The sequence below is a fragment of the Coturnix japonica genome, chromosome 3 (genome assembly GCF_054131305.1).
Source record: "Coturnix japonica strain WE chromosome 3, WE-NBRP24, whole genome shotgun sequence".
Classification (NCBI taxonomy): domain Eukaryota; kingdom Metazoa; phylum Chordata; class Aves; order Galliformes; family Phasianidae; genus Coturnix; species Coturnix japonica.
Window position 1 is genome coordinate 94,958,825 of NC_140665.1, and position 11,878 is coordinate 94,970,702.

Genomic DNA, 11,878 nt, shown 5'->3' on the forward strand with positions numbered 1-11,878 from the left:
ATCTGCCTTTTCTCTTTACATACATAGAAAGCTTCACTGCTCTGCCCCCATGGTGTAACACACAAATAATGGGATCTACACAGTGCACTGGGACAGGATTTTTGTCTGCATAGCCAGCCCTCCTGCTGCTGTCCTTGGGGACAAAGCCTTTTTCTTTGTGTTTCTTAAGAGCATTTGTAAAAAAATACTCTTTATAAGCACTCTCAGGCACACAGGGAAGTAGTCAGAATAAGCACAAACTGCTCCAAGGAAATGGTGTGGAATGGTTTGATTATACCTGTAGATTCATAGAATCTTAAAATCATTAAGGTTAGAAAAGACAACTAAGATTAGCCACACTGTTCATCTATCACCAATATCGCCCACTAAACCATCTCCTTCAGTGCAGTATCTTCACATTTCTTGAACACCTCCAAGGACAGTGATGCCACCACCTGCCTGGGCAACATGTGCCAGTGCCCAACCACTCTATCTTGAGAAGTTTTTCCTAATACCCAACCTGAGAAGTGAGCTTTAGCAGCAGAAAGTTTTTTTTTCTGACTGCACATGGCTACCATCTATTTCCAAGAAGAGGATTACAAGTGATTAGGGCAGCACTAGGGGGAGAGAGGAGCCAGAAGTATAAATACGGTAGGAGATTTAGGGCTTCTCTAAGCCATAGCTTCAGACCTGTCATCAACCTGCACACGACGTGCCTGTTATTTAAGTTACAGTGTGACTCCACTTTGCAGGGAATGTGTATCCCATTGCTAGTTTGGGTCCCCTCTCTTCTTTTGGCAAGTTAAGCATTTGGGAGAAAATGAATGAGGACTAAAAGTGATGATAATCTGTTATTGTTTGTGTTATGATAGTTACCAAGGGCCTCAGAAAGCACTGGGGAGCTGCTGTGTTTGATCCTGTAGGAACACACAGGAAGGTGCTCCCTATTTGACGTCCATCCTCCCCTCCTCAGTCCTCTCAGCAGAAAGAAAATTACTTTTGCAGACCTCTCCCAGCTCAAGCACGAAGTGTGGGGCTCTCACAATTGGTCTGCTCCTCGTGCCTCCCTGCAGCCAAGCCCCCCTCACTCAGGCATTTGCAAAGCAGTGCCCCAATCCTGCATTTGGCCCACACATGGCCCACTCCACATCCCTGGAGATTTTCTAGAAGAGGATAAATGTCACACTGAGGGACTAGAGCAGTCACAGTCATGTGTTGATCTAGGTGATCTAGGTGATCATGATGGTCTTTCCAGCCTTAATGGTTCTATGATTCTGAGTTGATGAAAACCGGGTTGCTGTGAGCACCCTCTGGCAGAGGGGGCCAAGTGGCATTGATGAGTTTGTGGGGCTGATCTGCAGACAAGTTACTGTGGGCTTCCTCTGTGAGAGAGGTATGTAGAAAAGACAATCCATTCCTCGCATACACCCTGGAGACACTCTTTCATACTAAAAGATAACAAGGGTAAATCGTGTTTTCAAACATGGTGAATCACTGTGAAATGGGATTGAATGGTACTTCTGGAGAAACTCAGTCTGGGAGCTGTGAACATGCAGCACGCAGGCCTCTGGCAGTTCCCAATGACTTGTTCCCTGATGACAGTGTCTTCCACTGCCTGCATATGGTTTTAATTAAATTCCATCGAGTGTTTTTGTGACCTACAGCCATGGCCCTTCGCTCTGCCCTGCCTGCTCATGGGGGCTGAAAAGGCTGTTGTAAATTGTGACTTGCAACTGTGGAATCAGAAGGCTGAGCTGGTCCTGATCCCACTGCCGACAGCACTGCTGGGAAAGCCAGTCACAAAATTTAGGCTGAAAATCTGGTTCATGGCTGAACTGCAGTTTCAGTAACAAAATGTTGTTATATACCGTATAGAAAGAAGGAAAAGAGGCAAAGAGTAAGAACAGATTTTCTGAGTCTGTTTCCTTGAATTCATATTATCTGTGAGTCTACCGATGTGTATATTAAAACCAGTTTGATTTCTTTCTTTTCTTTTCTTTTTTTTTTTTTTTTTTTCTGTTAAAGGGGAGAAACTGAAAAATACTTATTTTCTCTACTTTCCAGACTTAAACAAATGTATAAGCTTAAAATACCAGAGCTTTCCATTGTGGTTCTCTTGTCTCTATGGGAGTGTATCCACACAGCCTTTATTTTGGTGAGGTACCTTCCCCATTCCTTCTGGTTGTCTTTCTTTGCATCTGTTCCAATTCCAGTAACCGTCTCATGAACCAAAGTAACCAAAAAGATTTTTTGTGTATACCGATGTTTTACCAGGATTTTGTGGCATTACTTTTCCTGGCATACTGAACATGTTTTTATTTGGATTGATGTAGATCATTTAGATCCTAATTCATCGAGGCTCTTGTCTCAAAACACTGTCCATAAGCAATTGGCCAGGAATAAGAAAATTGAGCTGCTTTTAAGCCTTGGCTCATGTGTCACTTGGTTTGTACTCATTACATTTCAGCAATATTTACTAATTCTAACAGCTTTTGTTAACCAGCGAGATGCCAGATTTCTTGTTCTTTTTCTGCACTTCTTAATCTTGTGCCTTGAATCATTACATTTAATTTCAGTTTTCATCTGCTGGCTTTCCAGGTCATTCAAACTTACTGAACAAATTAAAGTGAACCGGATAAAATTTACTGACTTCTCAAAACCAGAAATGACTAGGATCGTTAACAAAAATTAAATAGAATCAGATTAATGAATGACTCGGGAGTAATTACCATCAGCCATTGAGTTTCTCCAGGTCCCATTTAGTTATTCTTTCTCCACCCTAATATTCATTTAATAATATCACATAAGTAAAATATTTTGTAATAAATCATTTTCTATTCAGTCAAACCACATAACCAAAACAAAGCTCCTTACAGACCTTTAAGAAGATTTGTTTTGAAGTACTTCCTCTGTATAAGATCAGATATTAATGAAAAAATATGTATTCTTGTATGGCCTGCCTTTGTTAAAACTGATATTTTATTCTACATCTTTTTCCTTCTTTCTAGTTCTGACTCAAAGCCTTGAATGTGATTTGGATCTTCAGCTTATTTATGGCTGACTCAATACTTCTCTGATAAAAAGCTATCTGTATCTATCACTGTAGATACTGCTTCTTTAATATCCTTACCATTTACACCAATCAAGTAAAAATAACATTGCTTCTTATCCAGACTGGAAATATGTGATGAAATCTGCTGTTTATCAAATTCAGAAGTAATTAGCGCTTATCATTACTAGTACCATTTGTTTTCCAGTCTATCCATTCATTTCTCCTTTAATGACACAGTTGATGGTGGTATTTATATCTCTAATAATATCACAGATACTTGGTTATGGTATTTCTCACAGCCTTTTCTAATCAGTTTAATGGTTTTCCTCCCTATGCATGAACCCCTTTCACATGACATCTTTAAATTAAAGTCTATGGTCAAAATTCTGTCCTTCATTCTGGGAGTGTGATATCTTATATAGAAAAATTTCACCCTTCCAGACATTGGCTTGCCAGGAATAGGCTCAAATGAGGCACAGCAGACTGCCAGTGACAAGGTTTGCATACAGCCCCCACAGAAATGAAATATTTAACTCTTAGCAGACTGCCTCAAAAATTGAAAGTAGCACAGGAAACACTGGGATTGCTCTGTTGGCAGGATATTTGAAATGGAAGAGTTATGTGATATCTAGACAATTGATTTCTTTTTGTCCTCTAAGAATCATCTGAGATAGTAACCTCTCTGTTAAGCTCCTCAGATCTCCAGTTAAGCTGAATTTCATCAAGTTATTCCTCTTCACCAGTCATGAACGTCACAAAAGCACCACTGAGATGAGGGAAAAATACATTGTATTTTGTTGTAGTTTCTGTCACCATAACAGTTTCCACATAGTACAAAAGCACCAACCAAAGGCTCTTAATTCTCTATAACAGATTTTTCTTTTTTTTTCTTCTTCTTCTTCTGTGTGTTTCAGCATGTTGGCAGAAGGTTTTTGGGAACCTGGGTGAGAATGGAATACGGTCACTGCAGATCTTAACTTTGTGAATTCTTGCTAACTCAAGTATATCTCTCCTGGGCACACGTAAACAGCTTTTCCAAAGTCTCACGACTTGCCAAATTTAAGTTGATTTTCAGAAATATGGCAAAAGTTACTAAAAAATATTAATGTGAGCCAAGAAGTTTGTTATTCCCAAACTGCATTATGAGAGGCAGATGAACGAATTTTGCTGAAATAACTTTTCTCAGTTGAGGCTGCATTTAGAATAATAACTAATAAATAAATAAATAAATAAATGTTGCAAAGACTTAAACTTTGGCAAGATGGAAAATATTAGTCAGCTTAAGTTATGGCTATTAATACATATTCTGCCAACACTGTATTCATTCCAAAATGGGAGAACTCTTTGCAGTTGAGTAAAAAGCTGTGAAATAACTGGTAGCCACATTCTTGGGTTTTATTTAGTGCCAAGAAAAAGACTCTGAAGTGCAAACCATGCACTTCATATGGTTCTGTTGAAAAGCAAAAGAAGGTAAGCAGTCAGATAAATTAAAGCACAAAAGGATGGATAAAATGAGTCTTTCAGAGGATGTGGACACCAATTTCATAATATATCCCAGTAAAGTTAAATTATATTGTGAAAATGTAGGAAAACAACAGCCATAACATTTGATCTATCAACCATTATCATACAAAAACCAATGGGCTACAGCAGGCACTCTGACTGAAGCACCCACACTGGGCTAGCAGACCCTCATCCTGCAATGGCACTGCAAGGAGCCTGGTATAAGGACCTCCAAGACACCTGACTCCAGCTTGTATAATGGCTGTCAGTGTAGGGGCTGCTCTAAATTTTAAGGATGCTTAAGTAGACAGGCAGTGTGTTTGCAATGAGTAAGAACACGTTTGACTCCACTTTTTCTCAGTACAGGTGATAATGAGGTTCTTCCTTTCTCTTGACTTTGGATTTTAGAGTATTAGTGCATGACCTTATGAGGAATGAATGGAAAAGTTATCTAAGACCTCTTAAAATAGGGTTTTGGTTTTTCTTTGTTTGTTTGTTTATTTGTTTGTTTTTATAGCCAGACTGCTGAAATAGTATCTATGTAATGGCTTTAGTTTCAGATTTCCTGTCAGCGGCTTTCTAAGTATTTTAAGACTTAATTGGCTTTTCAATTTGTATTTATTTTTAAAGATTGCAGTTTAATTTAAAAAAATAAGCAAAAATGTTTGTATCATATCGTACAATAAATGTGCAGAAATGACATGATATAAATAGTGAATATGAGGTGGACTATGATTGTTTTGCTACAACAAAATGTAATCTCAGAAAATACGAATAAATGTGTAATGGAGGGTTAACAAGAGTTTTCTGTCATTCAGAAAGATGTTGCGGCTGGTGCTTATGAGAGAGGAAATCAAAACCTTCATAAACCAGCCGATTAATAAATGCTCTGGTAGCACACGATGTATTGCACAAGCCACGTGGCTCTCCTTACATCCACAGAATGGCAGTGCCCAAGGCAAGTGGTTTGGACTTGTTTTCTGATTTTTACATATGTTACCACTGTTGGCCACCGTAGTATGCATGTAGTGTTATTTACTGAAAAACCTTGACTCTACACATCTACTCATGTTGGAATTAAAGCTTTTGGGTAGATTTCTGCATTCCAGTCTCTGGAAATGCTTTTGCCTATGTGGTCTCGGACATTTATAACATCATGGTCAATAGGGAGCAGGTTGATTTATTCTTAGTGATACCTCCATCATTTAGAGAGGAGCATCAGGCTCTTTGACATATCTTCCCTCTCCTAGTGTGTCCGGTAACATCTATTCAGTATTTACTTCTGGAAAAATATAGAGATAACAAGGTGGTTTTTGTGTGACTTCGTACCATATTTCTTTCTAATCTCCTGACAGTGAAATACATCATCTGAGTTTTTCACTTCATCAGGAACATTATTTTTTTCTAACAGGGTGTTCTACTCCTCCATAACACCGAGATGATCAGAGCCCTGGCAGGGCATTAGTCTGTCCAAGTGCCAGCAGAGAAGCTCCAACCTGACAGCAGACTCAATCTTCTGGTCTAATGGACGATGGTGGTGCCAGCACATGTGTCTTCTGGGAGATAGGAATGTGGATCTCACACAGCAGTAGGACTTTTTTCCCTTTACAACAGCCGAGCAGAGCAGCAGCAGTGCCATTGATTCCTGCTGTTGCCGCCCTGCTGAACGCCAAGACAGATAAACTGTGGGATGTTCTTAGCAGCTCCTCTGTGGGGTAGTAAGATAAACATGAGAAACATAAGGAGATATTAAAAGAGTAGATTATAATCCATTTTCAGGAAACAGCATTTTCTCCAGCAAGAGAGTGAACTTTATCAAAGGGGAAACTTCTCCAGGAGGACTTGCCAAAGTAAATCTCTTTGATGCAAATAGCTTAATGCAAAGACATTCACCTTAATCTACTGTGTGGTGACCTGCTCTTCTGATACAAAGAATAATTATGGGTGTTTTCGGAATTGCTGTGGTCTGCAAATTCTCCAAATCTAAGTTCTTAATGTTCCTGCTTCACCACTCTGATCTTGGTCACCCACATTTCTTGTAATTACGGCATTGCTTAATACCTTTAGATGCTGTTACTCGGAAGGGCTTCACTGCCCTTTGAAGGACAGATTTTCTTGTTGTGCCTGTGTCTAATAAAGTGAATGACCCACAGATAACTTGATTGAAGTGCAGAACACAACTGTGTGGAGAAGACGAGTGTTCAGTTGTTGAAATTAATATTTTCCTGCAGATTGATGTTTGTGCCAGTTTGCCATCCCGGACATTTTCAGTTTAGTTTATTTGTGTTACAGTAGTAGTGACAATGTAGTTAAATATAGCCTCTGAAAACAGGATCTCTGCTTGTTTCATTTGTATTCTACTGTTCTTTCATTAAACATTTCTTCATCTTTGCAGAGCCAAATTCTTACAATAATAAATCAGAGACACCTAAGGTTCTTGCCAAGTCAAATATCTACAGTTTCTGGCAATTATGTAATTTCCAGATTTGCTACAATGACTCTTGCCGATAAGTCAATTGTCATAAAAAGAAATGTTCCAGACCAATCTTTATTAGGGTGTCCTTCACTGATCTGTGTAAAATAATCCCCCTCCAGCCCCACTTTCTTTTAGAAAAGAGAAACATAATTACAGCTTTTTCCCTTGCAATGAATGACTCTTCATCATAACAATTTATATCTGGAAAATGTCACAAGAAAATGTGAAAAAGGTAAGTTTAAACCAAAGAAATCAGGCACTGCTGTTATTAATAGAACAGCTCAAAAATGTTTCCCATGATGTGTTATAATGGCTCTGTCTTATAATAAAATTTAACAGTGATGTATTTCCCTTGTTCTCAAGTTGATTTTGTATTAGAAGTCCAGACAAAAGTAATTTGTAGCAAAGGTCCCTGATCCAATGTCTGCATATGGAAAAGACTCAAAGGACTTTGTGCCCATTTAAAAGCCCTTTAAAATGATTAATGGCTAAATGCATTACAAATTATCAAGTATTTCACACTGACAAAACAGAGAACTTATTCTGAATTTGGGCCAAATTTCCCTTCGTTTATACTTAAATATCACACAAACAGTAATTTTGAGCACCCATTCAGGGTGGTGATGAAGGAAGGGCAGATAAAAAAAGTTCAACTGTTTTTACCCATTTTTTCTCTTTAATATAGGTGTTTTATATTTAAAAGGGTGCTTGCAATCCTCATTGTCACCTGTCTTGCAAAGTGTTCTCTGAACGCTTCATCGTTTTGAAGGCAAAAAAGGAAGATCAAAACGAAATCCCAGGACTTAGCTGCAAGTTCCCAATTTCTGGCCATTCCTGAAAGTGATTCTGGCACCAACTCTGAAAAAGAAGCCTGTCCTTTTCTGCACTTAAAAGCTAATGATTTATTCTCCAGCTCTCACTGTAGTTTCTTCTTGAGTTAGAAGGCAAAGCCAAGATATATTGCAGTGGCCTGTTGGGGCCAGTAGAGTTGGCCAATCTCTTTAACCAACGTTCATTTGAAATGGAGACCTAAAATATTGCTATTGTTTTTGTACAAGTAGAAATGTTCATTACTAATACAAAGGCAAAAAAAAAAAAAAAAAAAACCAACAAACAAACCACCACCAACAGCAAAAAACAACCAACCAACAAAACCAATCATCAAACAAACAAATAGAAAAAGCCCAAAGTACAAAAAAACGTGTTTTGGTACTAGTCAAAGAAAGAAAACACTCCATACATTTGCACACCATGTTTTTTCTTGGTGGTGTTTTGGACTCCTTGGTGCTGACGATGGCCACCTCAGCCTAGCAAAGATCTCAGCCATTGCCTCAAGCCCAAACACAGCAGTTCATTCATTCATGCTGTGATGCTGGCATCTCTCTGGGGCACACTGAGGCATCACTCACTTCACCTCCAACAAGCTGCCTCTTCTATCAGCAGCTAGCACTCAGGAAGTTGGCAGTGTGCCTTTGAGGGATCTTCTGGCTGCCACCTCTGCTTGAACTGCCACATAGGAACACCCCACACCAGCTCCAAAATGTGTTGACAGCTAAGAATATATCAAATTATAGTAATTATTGCATGTATTTAATGACTGTACACTTACACAGTTTTATTAGGTCATACACTTACGTTGTGCAGGGAGCTTCGGAGAACTGGTAGTTCATAGGTGTTCAACACTGTGGCTTGTCTGGGCTCCACTGAGTGAAGGAGGCTGCTCTGAAAGTAAGACTTCCTAATTATTTCAATGGAAACGGCAGCAGGTACAAATAGCACAATAGCAGTATTTAATAGAGCAAATTCTCAGCTACAAAACACTTTTTCTACACAGTCACAATCATTAGCTGTGCAATTTTGCCAACCTAAGGCTGATTGTGAAGCAAGGGGTATTTCTCTCTGATAAGAGGAGTATTACAAAAGTCTGGTAAAGAGTCACGATCAAATTTTGGATTGCACCTCAGTATATTCCATTTGAAAATTTGCAGGTAATGTATTTGTGTCAACTAAAAATGGAGCTGCGAGTAAACCAGATTGATAATTGTTTTGGTAATTCTGAAACCTATTGTCAAATACCTTTATCAGAACAGGAAGTACGACAGCTTATTTTTTGCTGTTCACAGGGATATGTTCAGCCAGTGTATCACAGTGCATCAACTTATTTGCACCACTTGAATTACCACTGCACTGTGCCATCCCCATGTCCTGGTTTCTGCCCAGACAGTGCTGATTGCATACCAGTTTGTTTGTTGTGAGCAATGGGTGCATGCCTGGGGCTGGGCTGAGACGCCTGGGAGCAGAGCTGCTACCTTGATGGCACAGGGCATGAGGTGACCAGAGGACAAGCTGGGCTGGGTTGCACGTTGTACATGACTGTGCTAGCTGCTAATAAATGTGTGAAACCACTGATCTTACAGGCAAGACTACTCATTCCCTTCCTTTCTCCTTCCTTTTCCCTTCCTTTCTCCTTCCTTTCCCCTTCCTTTCCCCTTCCTTTCCCCTTCCCTTTCCCTTTCCCTTTCCCTTTCGTTTTCCCTTTCCCTTTCCCTTTCCTTTTCCCTTTCCCTTTCCCTTTCCCTTTCCCTTTCCCTTTCCCTTTCCCTTTCCCTTTCCCTTTCCCTTTCCCTTTCCCTTTCCCTTTCCCTTTCCTTTTCCCTTTCCCTTCCCTTCCCTTCCCTTCCCTTCCCATCACAGTAAAAGCAAATAGAACTCTACCATCACAAAAACATTGTGAGGGCCATAACATGGAGGAGACTAATGAATCATGCACAGGACACAGCCAGCCTGTGAAACATCATGGAACGAAAAAACAGGCCTCTGTATGTCTGTTTATCCATTAACGTATTATTTTCCAGTTTCTGTCTCTTTCTCCAAAACAATGTTTTTTCCTCCATGCACATTGTGCCTTGATACAGCGCATGTAACTCAGTGACAGTTCTGAGGTTTGGCAGGTTTCCAGTTGCCCTCATGTCATCTTCATGAAATTTGAAAGCATTAGGATTGTACATATTATCTTTGAAGTGATGATATGATTAATTATCCTGGAACTCATTAGCTGTATAGGTCTAAGAAATGTATATCACGGGCAAACTCAACTGTTTAGTGATTTGTCTCGGGGCAATGCTAGGGTCAAAATTCAAACTGTTGTCTACTCTTTTCCATTTCTTCCTCTCCCCCTCTTTATTAGCATGTTGTCTGTAATAAATAAATAAAAATGAATTTTGCTTCCAGGTATTTATAGACCTACGGAGAAGTCTCAGTCAGTAGAAAATCCCTAAGACTCATTCAAGCAGGCTCATCCAAAACTCATTAAATGTTCATTCCAGCACTAATATTTCAGAGTGTATATGAAATGGCAACATTGTTCAGTTATTTCACAATACCAGTGCCAACAAGATATCACTGAATCACAAGATGGAAGGGATAAGTGGAGACCATCTGGTCCAACCCACTGCTCACAGTACCATCAAACTTTGCTACCAGTCGTAAATAAGGGTTTACCAGGCTCCCACACAGGGTACCAGTAAGGGCAGGGGTGGTTTTTCACTCTCTAACCTCTCAGCCCCCCAGCTCATCCCACTTTTGTGGAGTCAAGGATGTGCTTTTTAGGGCTTAACCCCCAGGCTGGCATCTTCTATATTGTCTGGGCATCCCGGAAGCCTTTTCCAGCACAATTTCCTTTCCATTTATCTTTCTCCTATGGCAAAACCACTTTGCTGGGCAGGCTGCTCAGGGCTGGACAATAACACTGGGAGAAGGGCTCAGGCACTGTTCTATTACCGCAGGGCTTGGTGTTGGTATGCTCCTGGGCATGATGTAAGGGCAAGCCTTCCTCACCTTGCCCAAGCCTTCTATGGGGATTTTATGTGGCAGATTTGGCCCCCATTATACTCACTGCACTTTGGCAGACAGGAGATTTTACCTTTGTGGACATAAATTGTATCATGTCAGCTGGCCTCAGAGAAAAGGATAGTTTGCAAGTTGTTTTGTTGTTGTTGTTGTTGTACAGAGATAAGCCATTTGATCCCACTGAAGGCTACTTTGCTCTTCTGTAAGGTTGTGTTTAAGAAATAGAGGAGTATGCTTGACTGACAGGAAGGAGTACAGTACATGGGCTCTCTTCAGCTTGTCCCACTTCCATGTATTGGAGCAGAGAAATTCAAACATCCTTATCTGTGCTCAGAGACCAGGGCAAGAACAGAGAGATCACAAAGGGACCAAGAGCAGGACACAAAATTAGCAGAATGAATACAGCAAGTCTATTAACATCTAATAATTCTGGCATTGTTTGGAACAGGGGATATTTAAGACCATTTCCATGGTATTAGTGCATCTCCCATCACTATATTCAAGTATTAAAATATGGATTATAGCTAACATTAAAATTGCCCACATGGGACCCAAGAGACCCTTTGCACTTTGGTGAAATACAGGAATGCTTTCAGAGAAACAGATTCATTGATGCAAATAAGGGAAAATCTACTCTTAAATTTACGACTAACATCATAATGCAAGCTAGATCTGAGGGATTTCTTTTTTTTCTTTTTTTTTCCCTTTTGCATAAAACTATATATCTACAGTTATCCTAACAAGTAAAAACATTGGTTTTGCTGAACAGTTATCTTTTGGGTCTGTGGAACTCACATAAAGTATCTTAGCAAAAGCACTCACTCGGTTGCAGCAGAGCCAAGATCTTACAGCTGTGACTGCGCTAGGAGAGCTGCCATCAGTATGGTAGTAAAAAGAAACAGGCAGGAAATAGATTTCACATTCTGGCCAAATACAACAGTATGGAAAAATGTTTATGTCCCGAATCAGGACAAAGGAGTCAGAACCTAAAAACATCATGGGCCGTAAATTCAGAAGAT